Source organism: Panthera leo, chromosome B1, assembly GCF_018350215.1.
Source record: "Panthera leo isolate Ple1 chromosome B1, P.leo_Ple1_pat1.1, whole genome shotgun sequence".
Lineage (NCBI taxonomy): Eukaryota > Metazoa > Chordata > Mammalia > Carnivora > Felidae > Panthera > Panthera leo.
Genome location: NC_056682.1, coordinates 35,490,338 through 35,507,413, shown reverse-complemented (window position 1 = coordinate 35,507,413; position 17,076 = coordinate 35,490,338). Strand labels below are relative to the sequence as shown.

General features: G+C 43.8%; 1 protein-coding gene across 3 annotated transcripts in view; it reads left to right on the top strand.

The window, feature by feature from the left end:
* The first annotated feature begins 5,737 nt into the window (after positions 1-5,737).
* Positions 5,738-17,076, top strand: part of SLC39A14 (solute carrier family 39 member 14) — a 43,599-nt gene continuing 32,260 nt past the window's right edge. For 2 of the 3 annotated variants that reach the window (XM_042934612.1, XM_042934615.1), the window contains exon 1: positions 5,738-5,831. The gene's annotated coding sequence lies outside the window, so the exon portion shown is untranslated. Of the gene's footprint in view, positions 5,832-7,835; positions 7,981-17,076 lie in introns of all 3 variants that reach the window. The other variant, XM_042934613.1, reaches the window with a different exon arrangement.

The window sequence follows — 17,076 nt, the reverse complement described above, 5'->3', positions numbered from 1 at the left end:
AAGAGGTATAAATGGGAACTATGCAAGAAAAGTCACCGGAGGAGGAAAAAAAGAAAATGAGAAAGTTGATGTTTGTCTGATAGGAGCTCTTGCAGCTTGGAGAATGAGTGACACAATATGAAAAGGTAGGATTTTCCAGAATTCAAGACAAATATCAATCCTCTACTTGGAGAAACTGAGGATAAAGAAAAGCACATTCACTTCTAGATGTACTGTAGTGAAACTATAGAACCCTAAAGACAGAATCTTAGCAACAGTTAAGAGGTGAAAGACATTGCTTATGAAGTTCATCAAACTAGCAGCAGACTGTCCTCATTCAACAATAGATGCTTAACACAAAAGGAATAATAAAAATGCAGCATCAACTTAGAATTCTTTTCCCAGCTAAACATTCATGCAAGGGACAGGGCAAAAACAATGATATTTTCTAATAAAGATCAGAGCAGAAATTAATGAAAGAATAGAAAAACGAGAGAAAATCAACAAAATCAATTTTGAAAATATTTAAAAAGCGGGCAAACCTCTAGCTAGTTTGGCAAAGAAAGAAAAGACTCAAATTACTAAAATCAGGAATGAAGGATAGGGGATTACTGACCTGACAAATAAAAAGGATTATAAGGGAATACTATGAACAATTGTATGCCAACAAACTAAGTTATCTTAGACGAAATGGGAAAATTCCTATAGTTGTTACTTAATCAAGTGTTATTTTTACCATTTGGCTTTTTTTTTTTTTTTTTTTTTTTTTGGTCTGCTGAAAGCATTAGAGGAGAACAGAAATGACTGAGGCTGAAAGGATTCTAGCTCTTTTGGCTGACAGAGTGTGGAGTGCTGGTGCTCTGACATGATTTTGGGTAAACCAGAAACTTACATTTCCTCTGATCCTCTTAAATTCATTAAAACATTCAAAAACATGAAAAACTTGGAACGCCTGAGTGGCTCAGTCGGTTGAATGTCCAGCTTCAGCTCAGGTCACGATCTCACGCCCCGTGAGTTGGAGCCCTGTGAGTTGAAGCCCCGCGTGGGACTCTGTGCTGACAGCTCAGAGCCTGCAACCTGCTTTGGTTTCTGTGTCTCCATCTGCCTCTGCCCCACCGCCACTCATTCTCTCCCTCTCTGTCTCTTTCCCCCCTCCTCTCTCTCTCCTTCCCTCAAAAGTAAATAAACATTAAAAAAAAAAATTTTTTTTTTTTTTTTTAATTAACATGGAAAACTCATTTTTCCCCTTGAAACTGTCTTACCTGGTCATTGGTTTCTCTCTCCAGTCTCTTTCAACTGTTCTGAGAGCTGAGGAGTAGAAAGGGGATCTTTGGCCCACCCTGCTGATCAAGTTGCCTACCTTGTCAACAGAAACCACAGAGCGAATTTTTGTTTTCTGAGTCCCCATCCCATTTTATACACACTCATAGCTGGGGTTTTATTTCTCTGGCTTCTTCCCCAAGGCTGTTTCATTGGCTTCAGCTATGGGTAATCTGCATATCTTTTGGCTGCTGGCTGTGGTACCTTGTCAAAAGGGAAATAGTCAAGAAAATGTCAGGGTTTTGTGCTTAGTTCCCTTAAATATCATCCAACTTCAAACTTTTAGTGAGCTGGCCTATTCATTCATCCATCAAATGCTGAGAATTTCTTACATGCAAGATGTTATGTTAGGAGATGCAGAAATCTTTGATAATCCAGACAGTTTAAGGTCAAATTAAGTTAGAAACAAAACTGAAATAAGGGGGAAATGCAAGTACCATAAACCATAAAATGTGGTGGGTTTTTTTGTTTTTTTAAAATAGGCTCCATACCCAATGTGAGGCTTAAACTCACAACCCTGAGATTAAGAAGTTGCATGTTCTACAGACTGAGCCAGCCAGGCCTGAACCATATAAAATATTTTAATTCTATGCATCATAACCCAATATTGGGTCCTGAAATCAATTTAGTGGGCTTGTTATCACTTTAAAAAAAAATTGAAGCAGGGGCACCTGCTCAGTTGGTTAAATGTCTAACTCTTGATTTCAGCTCAGGTCATGGTCTCAGGGTTCATGGGTTCAAGCTCTGAGTCTGGCTCTTCGCTGACAGTGTGGAGTCTGCTTGGGATTCTCTCTCTCTCCCTCTCTCTCTGCCCCTCCTCTGCTTGCACACACACATGTGCACACACACTCTCGCTCTCTCTCTCTCTAAATAAACTTGAAATTGAAGTAAAATATAAAATATCAGTACATTGCATGTACAGTGAAACCTTAGATTGCAGGTAATTCTGTGAGTGTTCTGCAAGATGAGCAAACATTTCTAATAAATTTTAACTTGATAAAAAGTAATGTCTTGCAATATGAGCAGTATGTGATGCCAAATGTCACATGATCAAAACTGAGCAAATGGTTCTTCTCTGTCTCTCGCTGCGGAATTGTGGGTGATTGTCTTCCATACTCTGATGCTGTCTCAGGCCGCAGTGTTTGGCAGAAATCAGTGAGTTTTCAGAACATTGGAAGGTGCCCACAACTGGCACTAGTCTATCTTTGTCACTTCAGAGCACCTATGGACAGTCCTTTGCTTTTCCATACAAGAGTAAGCTTAAGAATGCTTGACTTCATTCTAGGTCAGGCTGCCTGCAGATATAGACCCTTTCCTCTGCTGCCTTATTGCCAGTTATATTAAATATAGGATATGACAAGAGTTTATTAATACTGTACTGTAGTCAACATCCGTGCAAGGGTATACAATGGCCCCCGTGCAGAAAAATGTTGAAAAGAAAGGCAGTAAGAGGAAGGAGATGATTATGGTGGAAGTAGGAAATCACTGAGAAGTACGAAGGAAGTTTGTGAGTGGCCAAAATTGCAAGATTTTGTAAGAAGTCTACATCTGCATTTCTTCTTCAGAGGAGGAGGGGGAAAAGGTGGACGAATCACTCACTTCAAATGATATTAGGGAGGTGTGTAAAATGTGGGAAACTGCAAAATTTTGTAGAAAAACACCACCTGAATAAGTCTGTAGCAGTGTGAGTGATGAAACTGTTTAACGACAACGCAATGTCACATTTCCAAGAAATCCTCAAAAGGAGGCAAAAGCAAGTGTCATTGGATAAGTGCCTTGTTAAAGTTGCTTGAAAAGAAGATTCCATTGAGCCAATAGAGAGCAGTGATTCAGTTAGTGATAGAGAAAGTTGTCCTACACAATAACCCTCACATCAGCCGCAAAGGTTTTCAAGGTAAGTGTGGGTTAATTTGTTTATTTTTCTTTATATTTTGTATTTTCTTTATTATTTTGTATTATATTATTGAATCATTTTTACGTGAATATTTTTGGGTTGTGGAACAAATCATCTGAGTTTCCATTATTTCTTGTGGGGAAATTCATTTTGATATACAAGTGCTTTGGATTACAAGCATGTTTCCGGAATTTGTGAGCGAATTATGCTCACAAACCAAGGTATTATTGTATTAGGGAAATTCTGGAAAACATTTGTTTGCTATAATGTTATTTATACTGGAGTTGCCGTGTAAAATATTTTTTAATGTGGGTTACAGTCAAAAGAGTTTGAAAGGATAGGTAAAATGTGCCACAGAAGAATCAAGAAGCTTTCTGAAGGGAAGTAGTTTGAAAAGTTAGAATTTTAATGAGTGGAAATGTGGCTTATGAGAGGAAAAAGGCATATTATGCAGAGAGAAATATAGAATTGTGGGCCCAAGCATGGCACCAGGCATAAAAAATTGAGTACTACTCAGCAACAAGGAGAGACTTACGGTTCACCTGAAGAATTTTGTGTGGGGCTGGATGTGAAGAGTTAAAACCTTTTGATTTTAAGCTATGTTAATAATTAATTGTATTCCCCTAATGGATTACTGATAGCTTATCAGTTTTGGTGGACTTTGGCAACTCTACCCTTCAGTCTGGTTGCAAACAAGTGAAATGCTGTCGTAGGCCCTGTGGTGGGGTGTCTTGTCCTGCCTCCTCCTGTCTGACAGGAGGCTTCTTGCCTTGTTTCCCTGTGTGTAGTGCTGACACCTTGCCTGGAAAAGCCATGGGATTATTTTTGGACCTCAGGTTTAAGAAAAGATTAACACCCCTGCGTAATATGCATTTATAGCCTTAAAAACTTTTCAGAGCTGTATGTGTTAGAAGCATTCTTGTTTGATTTAATCTCTGGCTCAGCTGCTCATTCCCTTTCCAGTACTTTAAGAAAAGGAAGGAATGGTATAGACTGGACCATTTCTGACAGCCCATTGGAGATGGGATTAAGTCCCAATGGATGACATAATGTCTGAAAAATACTGAGTTTAACCAAGAAGGACAAGTATAAAGGGTTATTACAAAGATGAAGGGGCTCTGAGGGAAATTCTGCAAGAGATACCATTACTTTGAAATCACTTGGAAAATGAGAGGACTATCACCCCACCCCTTACCCAACTGGAGCACTGACTGTAATTGCAGGATGAGAATAATTCAATTTTAGAACAACCAGGGCCGGGCTAGTCTCTTCACGAGTGGCATAAACAATCTGGCCTCCTCTGGCTTTGTTTCAAGGCTTTCTTTTTCCCTCTCTACCCAGTCCTTAGGAACAAGCTGCCACTGAACTCTGGATTCTCTCTGCTACATGCTCCAGGGATTGTCTGCACTGCCAGCCTGAGGGTTCTTCTCTCCAGAATTTGCAGCATGGGATACGGGGCCCCTTCCCTGTGCAAATTCACAGAGACACTAAGTGTCAGCTAGGCACCAGACATTGAGCTACAACTGGTACCTGGATACCAACTGGCTACAGTTCTGCTAGAAGACCTTTCCTGTGGGTCCCCTAGACCCAGGTGGCAGCCGGCTTAGCTGTAGAGGAAATAATCGTGATGTCCACCAGAATAGAACAATGGGCGTTTAATGGGTGGCTTATTTTCTCAAGAAATTTCCATTTCCGAGGCTTGATATCCATCTCAATAGGACTATCCCACAACGGAGGAGACTCCTAGGACACGCCTCACCCCCAAATTAACATTTCTCCCTGACTGGGATTCAGAAATGTGGTTCCCTTAAAGAGCCTGATTATTGGGGGGGGGGGGGGGGGGGGGAGGAGGGGTTGTGCGACATTTAATTGGAAAGTGAGTATAGTATGGTTTACTTGGAACTTGAACAGGAAATTATTTTAATTTTTGTTCTTTTGGCTGGTTGAAATATGGAGAAGAAACATCGTCTATGGGGCGTCCCCTTTTAGGGCACATTTCAGAATTGAGTTGGAGGTTGAGAAGCTTTTTACATTAATCAAAAGTGTTAAAATATAGACATACATATTAGGTGAGTAGCAGTCTTACTGCTAAGGGATGGAGGCCAGGTTGTAAGAGGTTCCCACGTGGAGAGGGAAAGGTCTAAATGGGAGTTTCCAGAGGAAGGAGGAGTCAGTCTGTGGGCTTAAGTGAATGAAGAATGGAATTCGCAGAACGGTTACAAGATGAAGCTGGTCCGGCTAGGATCCCGGAGAGCTAGGTCTCCGCCTGGGCCGGCGAGGTGCCGGCGCTGGGCCGAGTGGAGCGGGCGGCGGGCTGACAGCTCGCGCACGTCGCCCTATCGTGGGCCGGGGCCCCACGTGGCAGGCCCTGGGGAGAGCAGGGTGGGGCGAGGGTGGGGCGGGGCCCAGGGACGGGGGTGGGCCCTGTCGCTGACGCGCAGGCTATATAGCGGGGCATGCGCGTCGTGGCGAGGACGGACGCAGGCAGGGGGGCGAGGGCACGCGGGCTACCCGCGCGGACGCACCGACCGAGCTGCCGCTGCCGCTGCCGCTGCCGTTGCCGTTGCCGCTGCGGGCCGCCGGAGGGCCAGGCTTGTGAGGTTGCGCGGGGCCCCGGTGGCGTCAGCCTGAGCTTCAGGTGAGGGCGGAGAGCGTGCGTACCGGCGGGACCGCGCAGTGCCCAACAGTGCGGCATCGCGCCGACAAGCGGCGCGCCTCCAGCGCTTGGGGTCACCGGGTGGGGGTGGGGGTGGGAGTGGGGGCCTGGCGGCGCCGAGGACCGAGAGCCCGTCTCCGGATTCCGAAGCCTCGGGTTAGAGCAGGGAGGCGCCCGGGAGGATCAGCACATGGGCCCGGACGCAGGATGGAGGCGACACCTGGCTGGGGTGCCCCGATGGGGGATACTTTGTGGTGAGGGGAGGGGGTTCGCAGCTGCACTCCTTTCGACTGGAGATCGCGGGATGTGGGAGCTAGATCGAGAACGGTGTTCGGCACGTAGACAGCCGCACTAAAAAGCCGAGAGGCTTCCTGAAACCCGCAGATAGGAGGACAGAAAAAGCAGAGGGAGTAGATGGGCAAATCTGGTGGGCAGTTCTTGGGGCAGCTCCGATGGGACACTGGCCTCCGGACTTTGCTTTCTGGGAACTGTGTTCCTACCCTGGCCAGATCACCTACCAGCTGGAGAAAAAAAAAATGCCGCGGATTTTCCGGCCGACTAGTAGCAGGAGCTGGAGAATGGCACTGGAGCCACTCTGATAAACCCTGAGCTGGCTTTAGCCATGGGCACGGTTTTTTTTTTTTTTTTTTTTTTTTTTTTTTTTTTTATCTATTTTTGGTCCTACCGACCAAGTTGGGAGCTATGGCTCAGGCTGCCCTCTCTTGGTGGGTTAGGGCAATGGGACAAAATAGCCATCCAAGCAGTTTCAGGATATGATTCTGAAGTTCAGTTAAAGTAAAAGAAAAATTTCCCAGCTCGGGGCTGTGGCTTCGGTTTTGAGGCTCTAGTGTCTGCCAGGACCTGGGTGTCCAATAGGACGCATGCTTTGATGAGGGCAGAGTGCTCACCTGGGGCATAAGGAACATAGGGGCAGGAGCAACTTTGCACCCGACTTTTCTTCCTGGACTTACCCTGGGTTTGGATTTGTCTTTAGAGTCATTTTTCCCTGGAAACCCCAGGCCACGTGGGTAGGCTGCTGGGAAGTGGTGGTGGTGGTACGTACTGGAGACTGGCCTGGCTACCCTGGTCTCTGTCCTAGCTCTGCCTCTAACTTGCCCTATGACCTTGGGAAGGGGTAAGTGCTAAGGTCAGAATAGATCTTTTATCCAAAACATCTGTGATTAATCCTTAAGTCTTAAACAAGAGCCAGAGAAACTGAGAGGATCTTGATGATGAAGCAAGAGACAGAATGTCCAGAATTGTGACTTTTATAGGGTGGAATTAAAAACTAATATTCCATTTCTTGTTGGAGGCTCAGAGGTGAATTTCCATATATCATGTGATAGCTAGGAGATAGACTAGTGGTACTCCTTCTTCCATTGGTCCCTAAGTATGACTAAAGGGCACCAACCAGAATTATTGGCTTTGTCATTTAGGCAAGAAGAATAAGAACTGCAGGTTCTATGACTCTCAGATGCATCCTCACCTCTCTGGTTAGCCAGTACACAGGGCCTGGTCTGTGCTCAGCCCTTGGAGTAGCCACTGCCAAGTGCAAAGAGGGGATGAGGCCTGGCTCCTGTAGACTCTTGATGGGGAGAGAGAACATCCAGACACGAAGAATAAGGTAGCAACGCAAGAGAGGCCACGCTGTTGTGTTCCCATTAAGTTCAGAGAAGACAGCACTCTGCTAAAGATGGTATGAGGTGGTAGGAAAATTCTGGACTTTTGAGCTAGATGAATCTGTTCAAATCCTGGCTCCGTCACTCTCCAGCAGGTTTCCTAACCTCTGTGAGCCTGTTCTCCCTGCCGTGAAGCATGTTGTGATTGTGCCTGGGACATGGTAGAGGTTTGTCATCATCACAGTCATCATTATCATCATCTGTGTGGGATGGGGTGGATTATTTAGGGGTCCCAGAAGCTTTTAGGTAGGTTGGGTTGTAGGAGTGGTATGAGCTCAGACTTAGTGTTGATTCATCTCCTCCTTAGGAACATGGATGCAATTTCCCTGCCTTTCTGAGTAGGCCACTTTTCTGTGCCCTGCCGGAGATTGTCCCACAGAATCACTGGGCAAAAGGAAAAGAGATTTTTTTTCTTCCACCTTTAGTTTTGGGAGCTACTCTGATTTCTTCAGGTAATAGAAGTATTCCTTTTCTGCGCTGATAATAGGCTGGAAGGACTAACATTGAGTTGGGGGTCTGGGCACTGGGTATATATCAGTCACTGGGCTCGTTCTCTTTTCAAACCCTGCTCAGTCTTCCTTTTTCCCTACCTGCTCAAACCCACTTTATTCCAGAGGAACCTGAATCCGTGTACAATATTCACAGGATCTTGGGATCTAAATGGTAGTGCTGTGAATAGATTGTATATGTCTGGGAATTGGGACTTCCTTCTCCCTACTGTGCTAAAATAATTCAAACTATTTGCAGTGGATGCCTGAAGAAAGTAATGCTTAGGCATTTTGCAGAACTACAGACAATAGGATGTTGAACTGCAGGGACTTTGGGAATCTTCCAGTCTAGTCTCTTTGTTTTACAACTAAAGAAACTAGGTCTAGAGAGGTTAATTGGTATTCCCAAGTCACATTGCTTGCTAGTGACCAAGAAGCTTGATGGAGAAGACCAAAGACAGGTTCTGTTTTTATTCCTAAGTGTAATGATGAAATTGCTGATGATTCTAGTCTTTTCCTTAAAAACATGAAGAGGAAAGGAGCCAGTTATCTCTGGTGCTTATTTAGGGGGAAGGAAGGTCCTTTGCTTTTGTAGATAGAAATCACAGCACAGTCATCTTCTTCTGGAGGAGTCCTGCTTCTCTTTCCAGAATGCCTTGAGACATGTGAGGATGGGGTGTGGAAGGGTCATGCCACTGTGGCCCCAGCCAGGACTCACTAGATGTCTACAGTGGGACTTTTCTGACCTCGAGGCTGGCAGATTGGCGGCACGCCAGCAGATAAGGAGTCCAGAGTCTGCTGCCAGCCAGGGGCCTTGTGCACTCCAGGGGAGCCAGCAGGGCAGCCTCACCACAGGGTCTCTGACACCTACCCTTACTGTGGTCACCAAGGCTCCCAGAGACATCCCCTTACTGGGCCCAGCTGACATCCAGAGACAGAACTCCCTGTGGGTTCTCTGGGACCCCCGCAAGGGTAGGAGGGAGAGTGGCCACAGAATCAGCCTGGAGAGAGCTTGGCATGCCCAGCTGTGGGAAACCACATTTCCTGCCTTGGAAAGTCCAGATCTGACTGTGTTCTCAGGCCTCCTAACTACCTTCCTTCAGGAGAGTGCTGGGGTTTGATGGAACAAGGTGACAGTCTTGAATTTGTTACCATTGGGTCCCTAGGGGCTCTTAGTCAAGGCACTCAGTAGTTTTAAAAAGTCAGCTTAAAGTAGGGAGTTTTAAAACAATCCATGTTTTATTTATTTATTAATTTTTTTTTTAACGTTTATTTATTTTTGAGACAGAGAGAGACAGAGCATGCACAGGGGAGGGGCAGAGAGAGAGCGAGACACAGAATCTGAAACAGGCTCCAGGCTCTGAGCTGTCAGCACAGAGCCCAATGCGGGGCTCGAACTCATGGACCGTGAGATCATGACCTGAGCCGAAGTCGGACGCTTAACCGTCCAAGCCACCCAGGCGCCCCAAAACAATCCATGTTTTAAACAATTCATTTTACTTTAAAAACATATGCATCTATTTTTCTTTATTCGCCAAAACTGATTTAGGGCTGAGAGGCCTTTTCTTTGGGTTTCTAGGTACTCTAATTAAACTTGCAAATTGTATATAAAAATCACACCTACACATATCACCTGCAGTTTCACGTTTCCTTTTATTAAATTTTTTTCACTAGTCTATATGTTCACATAGTTCAAAAATCAAAAGGTTAAAAAACCAACAATACATGTACACACAACATACTGGGCAGGCAGTGAAACATTGTACCCCGCCCCCTTTTTCTTACAGTTGGTTCAAGTTAGAACTTTAGACATGTTGTTTAGCACCTTGCTTGTTTCACCTAGCAACTGTATAGGATCTTTCCATATGGGCACATAGAACCCTTGGGTCATTCTTTTATTACACCTGCACAATATTCAGGATATGGAAGTGAGATAATTTTTTAACCAAGATACGTGGGTCACCTCTCTCTCTCTCTCCCCAGCCCAGAACTTGGGTTGGGTTGTTTCCATTATTTTGTCTATTTTGCTGTTATGTCCGAGGCTGCAGTGACTAACTTTGTTCAAATGGCATTTCCTACAAGTGTAATTATGACTAGAAGAAATTCTCAGAAGCGAGGTTGCTGGGTAAAAATATATATATATCCGTTTATTAGTTTTTCTTAAAGAAGTGAAAAGACGTTACATATCACTCCACATGCAGAAATCTACTTTTTGAATACACTCACCTAACTTAGTCTTTTTTCCCCTCATTTGTAACCTGTCTTTCTAGATGAGCAGTTCTCAGACTTTTTGATCTAGGATTCTTTAATATTATTGTCTTTTGTGTATGTGCCAAATCTATTGATATTTACTGTTTTAAAAATTAAAGCAAATTTAAAAAGTTTTCATTTAAAAAAAATTAAAAAAGTTTTCATTTAAAATAATATAAGGTCATTACATGTTAACATTAAAAGCATATTTTAATGAAAATGTTCTCCAACATTAAAAAAGGAGAGAACAGAATGGCATTGCTTTTACATTTTTTGCTGATCTGCAGGATTTCAAAATAGTGATTTATTACATGATGAGATAGATTATAATAAGTCTAATGTAAGTTTGCTGGTAAATATTCAGTTGAAGTCCTGAGAACAAACTGAGTTAATCTCTGAAAACACACATGTTTATACCCTAAACTTTTACCTTGGAAATCTCTACAAAACTCAAGACCACTATATTCACCACACTTCATTTAGCCTCTGAAACATGAGCATGAAAAGGCTTTCAACATTTTAATATTATTATAATAAAAATAGTTTTTACCTGACAGCCCTCCTGAAACGGTCTCAGGGACCCCAGGTTGTCCTCAAAGACCAGAATTTCAGAATTGCTGTTCTAGATCACTTAATTTTCATAGAAATCAAACCTTTTCCTTTCTGCACTTACATTTCAGTTGCTGTTCAGTTCAGTTATAACCACAAAAACAAATGGAACCAGCATGAAGAGGCTTGGGCATAGGCACAGCTGACTTGGTAAATGTGACTGTGACTGGTGGCAGCAGAGGGGCAGTTAGCTGAAGGATGGGTGGGGGAGGGGGACAAGCCAGTGGAGCTCAGCCGAGAGCTTCCACTCGGGGAAGACAGGCAAAACACTGTCTCTGTTCTGAAGATGCTTGTAAACCCATGTGGAGATGCTCCAAGAACATGTGGAAGTTTATGTGATATCTTGTGGGTTTGTTAAGCGACCTTGAGTGGAACAGGTGAGCTACTTAAGCAGGCTGGGAGAAGGTGAAGTGATTAGGGCAGGAGTGGTCTGGGAAGGCTTCCTGGAGGTGGAATTAAGCCACGTTTTGAAAGTTATGGAGAAAGGAGAACAGGAAGAGGAGTCCTAGAGAGAAGGGCTGTGTGAATAATGGCAGAAAGATGTATTATCCTGAGGCAGGGGGTGATCATTTTAGGGCAGGGGCTGATAGAGGGAAGAGCAGGTGACAGGCATGGCTGGAAATTTAGGTTGGATACAGGGGTTTTAGAGGGCTCTGGGCTCTAAGGTACTGATACTCTCCCAGAACACTTAGCTGTTACCATGTCAAAGACTTACTGCTCTGTTTCAGCAGCCCGCCCTCTCTCTTGGGGTTCAGACTGCACTTACCTAGAACAACTCTGTGGCCCCAAATCTATATCCTTTGCACCAGTCCTCTGCTACCTCCTGCCTCCTTCTAGCCCTCCAGAGGCAGGGAACACCTTTTTATCCCATCTTAACACAGCCCTCTCTACCTTAAAAGCCTCTACCACAGCACCCCCAAGCAACTGTTTGGTATTTTTTAAAATTTTATTTTGGGGGCGGCTGGGTGGCCCAGTGGGTTGAGCGTCTGACTTCGACTCAGGTCACGATCTTGTGGTTCTTGGTTTGAGTTTGAGCTCCGCATTCGGCTCACTGCTGTCAGTGCCTGCTTTGTATCCTCTGCCCTGCCCCTCTCTCTGCCCCTCCCCTGCTGGCACCCTCTCTCTCAAAAACAAACATTAAAAAAAAAAGAAAGAAAATTTTATTTTTTTCTGATTATCAAAAGTAATGCATGCTTGGGGCACCTGGGTGGCTCATTCGGTTGAGTGTCCAACTTTGGCTCAGGTCAGGATCCCACAGTTAGTGAATTCAAGCCCCACATTGGGCTCCCAGCTATCAACACAGAGCCTGCTTTGGATCCTCTGTCCCCCCCCCCCTCTCTCTGCCCCTCCCCTGCTTGTGCTCTCTTATAATAAATAAAACATTTAAAAAAATAAAAAAAGTAATGCATGCTTAGTATAAAGAAGTATTGGAGAAAAAGAATTGTAATCCTGCCACCCTGAGACAACCTCTGTTAACGTATTGCACATTTCCTTATAATTGTTTTTTTCATGATACAATTGCAGGGATCCTAACCTTAGCATCAAAATTTCTCCTTAAGCATTGGGTCTGCATTATGGCTCTATAATAACCTAGGTGACCATTTCCTCTTAAACTTTTTATTTTGAATTAATTTTAGATTTAAAGTAGCAAAAAATGTAACAGTTCCTTCTATCCCTCATCCTATAGTGCTTTTATCAAGAACAGGAAATCAACATTGGCAAAAAAAAAAAAAAAAAAAAAAAAAAAAGGTTTTTAACATTGGCAAATCTTATTAACTAACCTGCAGGCCTTATTTGAATTTTACCAGTATTTTCGCTAATGCCCTTTTTTTGTTCCAGGATCCCACGTTGCGTTTAGTTGTTACTTCTCCTTAATCTCCTCTAGTGTGTAACAGTTCCTGTGTCTTTTCTTCTTAGAATGGGGTTGTGCATTTGGGGCAAGAACATCACAAAAATGATGTTGCATCCTTTTCAGAGCATCCTATCAAAGCATTCATGATGCCAGTATGTCTTATTACTGGTGATGTTTTCCTGGATCACTTGGTGAAACTGGTGTCTGCTAGACTTCTGCACTGGCAAGATTACTTTCTCCCAAGGTGACTCCTTATGCCTCAAATCCCTTTTGCCAGGATGAGCCTATCTCCTTCAAGGGCTCACCTAATTAGTTCTGGTCATATAAGGTAATTTCTGTGTTTTTTTTTTTCTTTAGTTTCTCTTAATGTTTGTTTATTTTATTTTATTTTGAGCATGAGTGGGGGAGGGGCAGAGAGAGGGAGACAGAGGATCCAAAGTGGGTTCTGTGTTGAGAGGAGAGAGCCCTATGAGGGGCTCAAACTCATGAATCGCAACTCATGACTGGAGTCAAAATTGGATGCTTAACCAACTGAGCCACCCAGGCGCCCCGACAATTTCTCTGTCTTCAGATCAATGAATTTGGTTAGCGGACACCAGCAAAATCCCTTTCACCAGATTATGTAACATAATAACGGGAGTGGTATCTCCTGTTTGTAGGTTGTGCCCGCACACCAAGGGTGAGGGTTCCTGGGGGTCATCTTAGAATTCTGTCTGCCAGCCCAAGAGAACCCCAGATAAAAGTGATGAGGCCTTAATTCTAGCGCCAAAATATTAGTCTCCAATGGCTGCTCTAGCAAATTATCACAAGCCGGGTGGCTTGAAACAACAGAAATGTACCCTCTCCCAGTTCTGGAGGCCAGAAGTTTGAAATCAAGGTGTCAGCAGTACCACACTCCCCCCAGAGGCTTGGGGGGCCATCTTTCCTCGCCTCTTCCAGCTTTTGTTGGCTCCAGCTGTTCCTTGCCTCACTCCAGTCTCTGCCTTCATCTTCAGATCTCCTTCCACTGTGTCCCTCTGTCCAAATCTCCCTCTTTTATCTTGTAAAGATACCAGTCATTGGATTTAGAGCCCACCCTAAATACAGGATGATTTAATCTCAAGATCCTTAACTAATTATATCTGCAAAGACCCTATTTCCAAATAAAGTCACATTCTGAAGTTTTGGGTAGATAAGGATTTGGGGGGATAGTATTCAACCCACTACACTCACAATGGGGGGAAATGTCCTTTGTAGACTGTCATTCACAGAGCTGCAAAAGAAAAGGAAGGTTTCTTTTTATTTCTTTTTTTTTTTTTTTTATTTTCTTTAACGTTTACTTATTTTTGAGACAGAGAGAGACAGAGCATGAATGGGGGAGGGTCAGAGAGAGAGGGAAACACAGAATCTGAGGCAGGCTCTAGGCTCTGAGCTGTCAGCACAGAGCCCAACGCGGGGCTCGAACTCACGGACCGCGAGATCATGACCTGAGCCAAAGTCAGATGCTTAACCGACTGAGCCACCCAGGGGCCCCGGAAGGTTTCTTTTTAAAATCAAGACAGAAAGCAGGCCTTGATACTGAGGCAAGGGCCTGGCCTCAGCCTGCCTGCTCCCATCATATTGACACAGGTCTGGAAACCAAGTGTAAATTATATAAATTTAAAAAAAATTTTTTTTTCTTTTTTTTTTTTTGAGAGGGAGACAGAGTGTGAGGAGGGGAGGGGCAGAGAGGGGGACACAGAATCTGAAGCAGGTTCTAGGCTCTGAGCTGTCAGCACAGAACCCCACACGGGGCATGAACTCATGGACCTCAAGATCATGACCCGAGCCAAAGTCAGACACTCAACCAACTGAGCCACCCAGGCACCCCACCAAGTATAAGTTATAAAGCTGCCCTAAGAGGCTTTTCATGCTTGGAATCCAGACACTTTGCAATCCCAACAACTTGCCTTTGCAAGGAGCTCTCACTGAGTGCTAGTTTCCCTGTAGGATAGACAGGGCAGAGACTGTGGGACCCATTTGGCAGAGGAGGGGGTCTGACTTCAAAGAGTTGAGATAAATCACAGAATGTTAAAACTAGTCTGCGTCTAGTCCGGCAGTCCTGAAATGATCTCTCAGAACTAGATGTACAGGTACCTGGATCTCACCCAAGAAGTTCTGATCCCAGAGAACTGAGGTTGAAGCCCTGCTCACTGGGGCTGCCAGGTTAGGGAACCAGGCACAGATGTAGTCCAGCCCAGGGCAGAGGAGGACTGCAATCTATCTCCACACTCTTAAGTGAAGATCTTTAAAAAGGGGAGGGAAAAACCTTCCCACCTGGTCATCATTAAGCCTTTCCCATTTCCTAACTGGACTCTTAAAGTTAACTTTCTTGTTAAAGTAATACATGTTCACTGTAGAAAATGCAGGTGAATAAAAAGGTAACAGAAGTTACCATTAAAGCCACCATCAAGAGATAACAATTATGCATTTTTAGTTTTTTTCTGTGAATGTATACATTTTAAGGAATGTCTGTGCCTATAGTTTTATAGGCTCTGTTTATTTTTTTCCACTTAACATATCATGAACATCTTTCCATGTTAATCTTTCCCCAAATAGCTAGCATTTATCGAACAGTTACTGTGGATTGGGCAATGTATTTATATTCAGTGTCTCATTTACTTTCTTTCTTTTTTTTTTAATGTTTATTTTGAGAGAGAGCATGAGTGGGGAGGGGCAGAGAGAGAGGGAATCAGAGAATCCCAAGCAGGTTCCGCTGTCAGGGCAGAACCCGATGCAGGGCTCAAACTCAAGAACCATGAGACCACGACCTGAGCTGAAATCAAGACTCACTTAGCCTAGTGAGCCACCCAGGTGCCCCTCATTTACTTCTCTTACCTGCTTCTCAGGAGGGACTGTCAGTAGGCTTTATTTTTCTGTATAAGGAAAATAAGTCTTGAATTTCTGACTTGACCCAAGCCCTGAAGCCAGTAAAAACAGATTTAAGATTGACACTGAAGTCTGTCTCACCCAGAACTGAAACTCCTAACCTCTGTGCTCAAACTATAAACATTTTGTTATATGGATTGCGGTACCTTACTCTAGTAGTCCCCTTCTATTCTGTACTTACTAATTTTATTTAAAAAAAATGATTAAGTAATTTTTGAGAGAGAGAGAGAACGCAAGCAGTGGAGGGGTAAGGGGTGGGGTGGACAGAAGATCTGAAGTGAGCTCTGCAGGGTCAGCATCAGCCTGATGCTGATGCGGGTCTCAAATTTACAAGCCGAGCCACGAGATCATGACCTGAACCAAAGGTAGACAGTCCTTAAAGCCTAGTACCCGCTTTCAAAATGATTTCCATAGGACGAATTCCCAAAGGGAAGTATTGGGACTAGACAAGATGACTTAAAAGTTTTTTTCTGAAAGAATGAATGTATGAGAATAGCCAAAAACAATTGAAAGAAAATAGTGGGGCACCTGGCTGACTGCAACTCTTGATCTTGGGGTTATAAGTTCGAGGCCCACATTGGGTGTAGAGATAACTTAAAAATAAAATCTTTAGGGGCGCTGGGTGGCTCAGTCAGTTGAGTGTCCAACTCTTGATATCAGCTCAAGTCATGATCTCACAGTAGTGAGATGGACCCCTGCATCAAAGCTCTATGCTAGCCTCCTTCTCTCACTTTCTCCCTCTTTTTTTAAAAAAAAAAAATTTTTTTTTTAAAAACATTTATTATTGAGAAACAGAGAGAAACAGAGCATGAGCATGTGAGAGGCAGAGAGAGGAGGAGACACAGAATCTGAAGCAGGCTCCGGGCTCTGAGCTGTCAGCACAGAGCCCAACGCAGGGCTCGAACTCACAAAGCACAAGATCGTGACCTGAGCCAAAGTCGGACCTTTAACCGAGTGAGCCACCCAGGCACCCCTCCCTTTCTCCCTCTTATTCTCTCCCTCTCCCCTACCCCCTCTCAAAATAAAATAAAATCTTTTAAAAAATAAAAAATGAAGAAAGTAGTGGAGTTAGACTTGCTTTACCAGAAAAAAAAATTTTTTGGTGACATTGGGACAGGATAGGTAAATGGAACAAAATAGAAACATCCAAAACCAGACCTCAATACGTGTAGGAATTTAGCAAATAACGACATTGTTTCTTACTAGTTGCAGTCTGATTTTGAGCAAATATTCTATGTTTCCAAAATAGGGAGTTTCATGCAGTGTCTTTTCCTACTCTGAAAAGCTGCCCTTGGTCCTTTTATAGTTAGGGAAGTCCTGTAGGCTCTATCGTAACTAAGTTTGTTGAGAAGATTAAATGAGCATGAGAACAAATTGCTTAGCCATGGTGCCTAGTAGACAACAATAAATCTTAGCAATTCTTACTGTAAAATTAAGGAAGA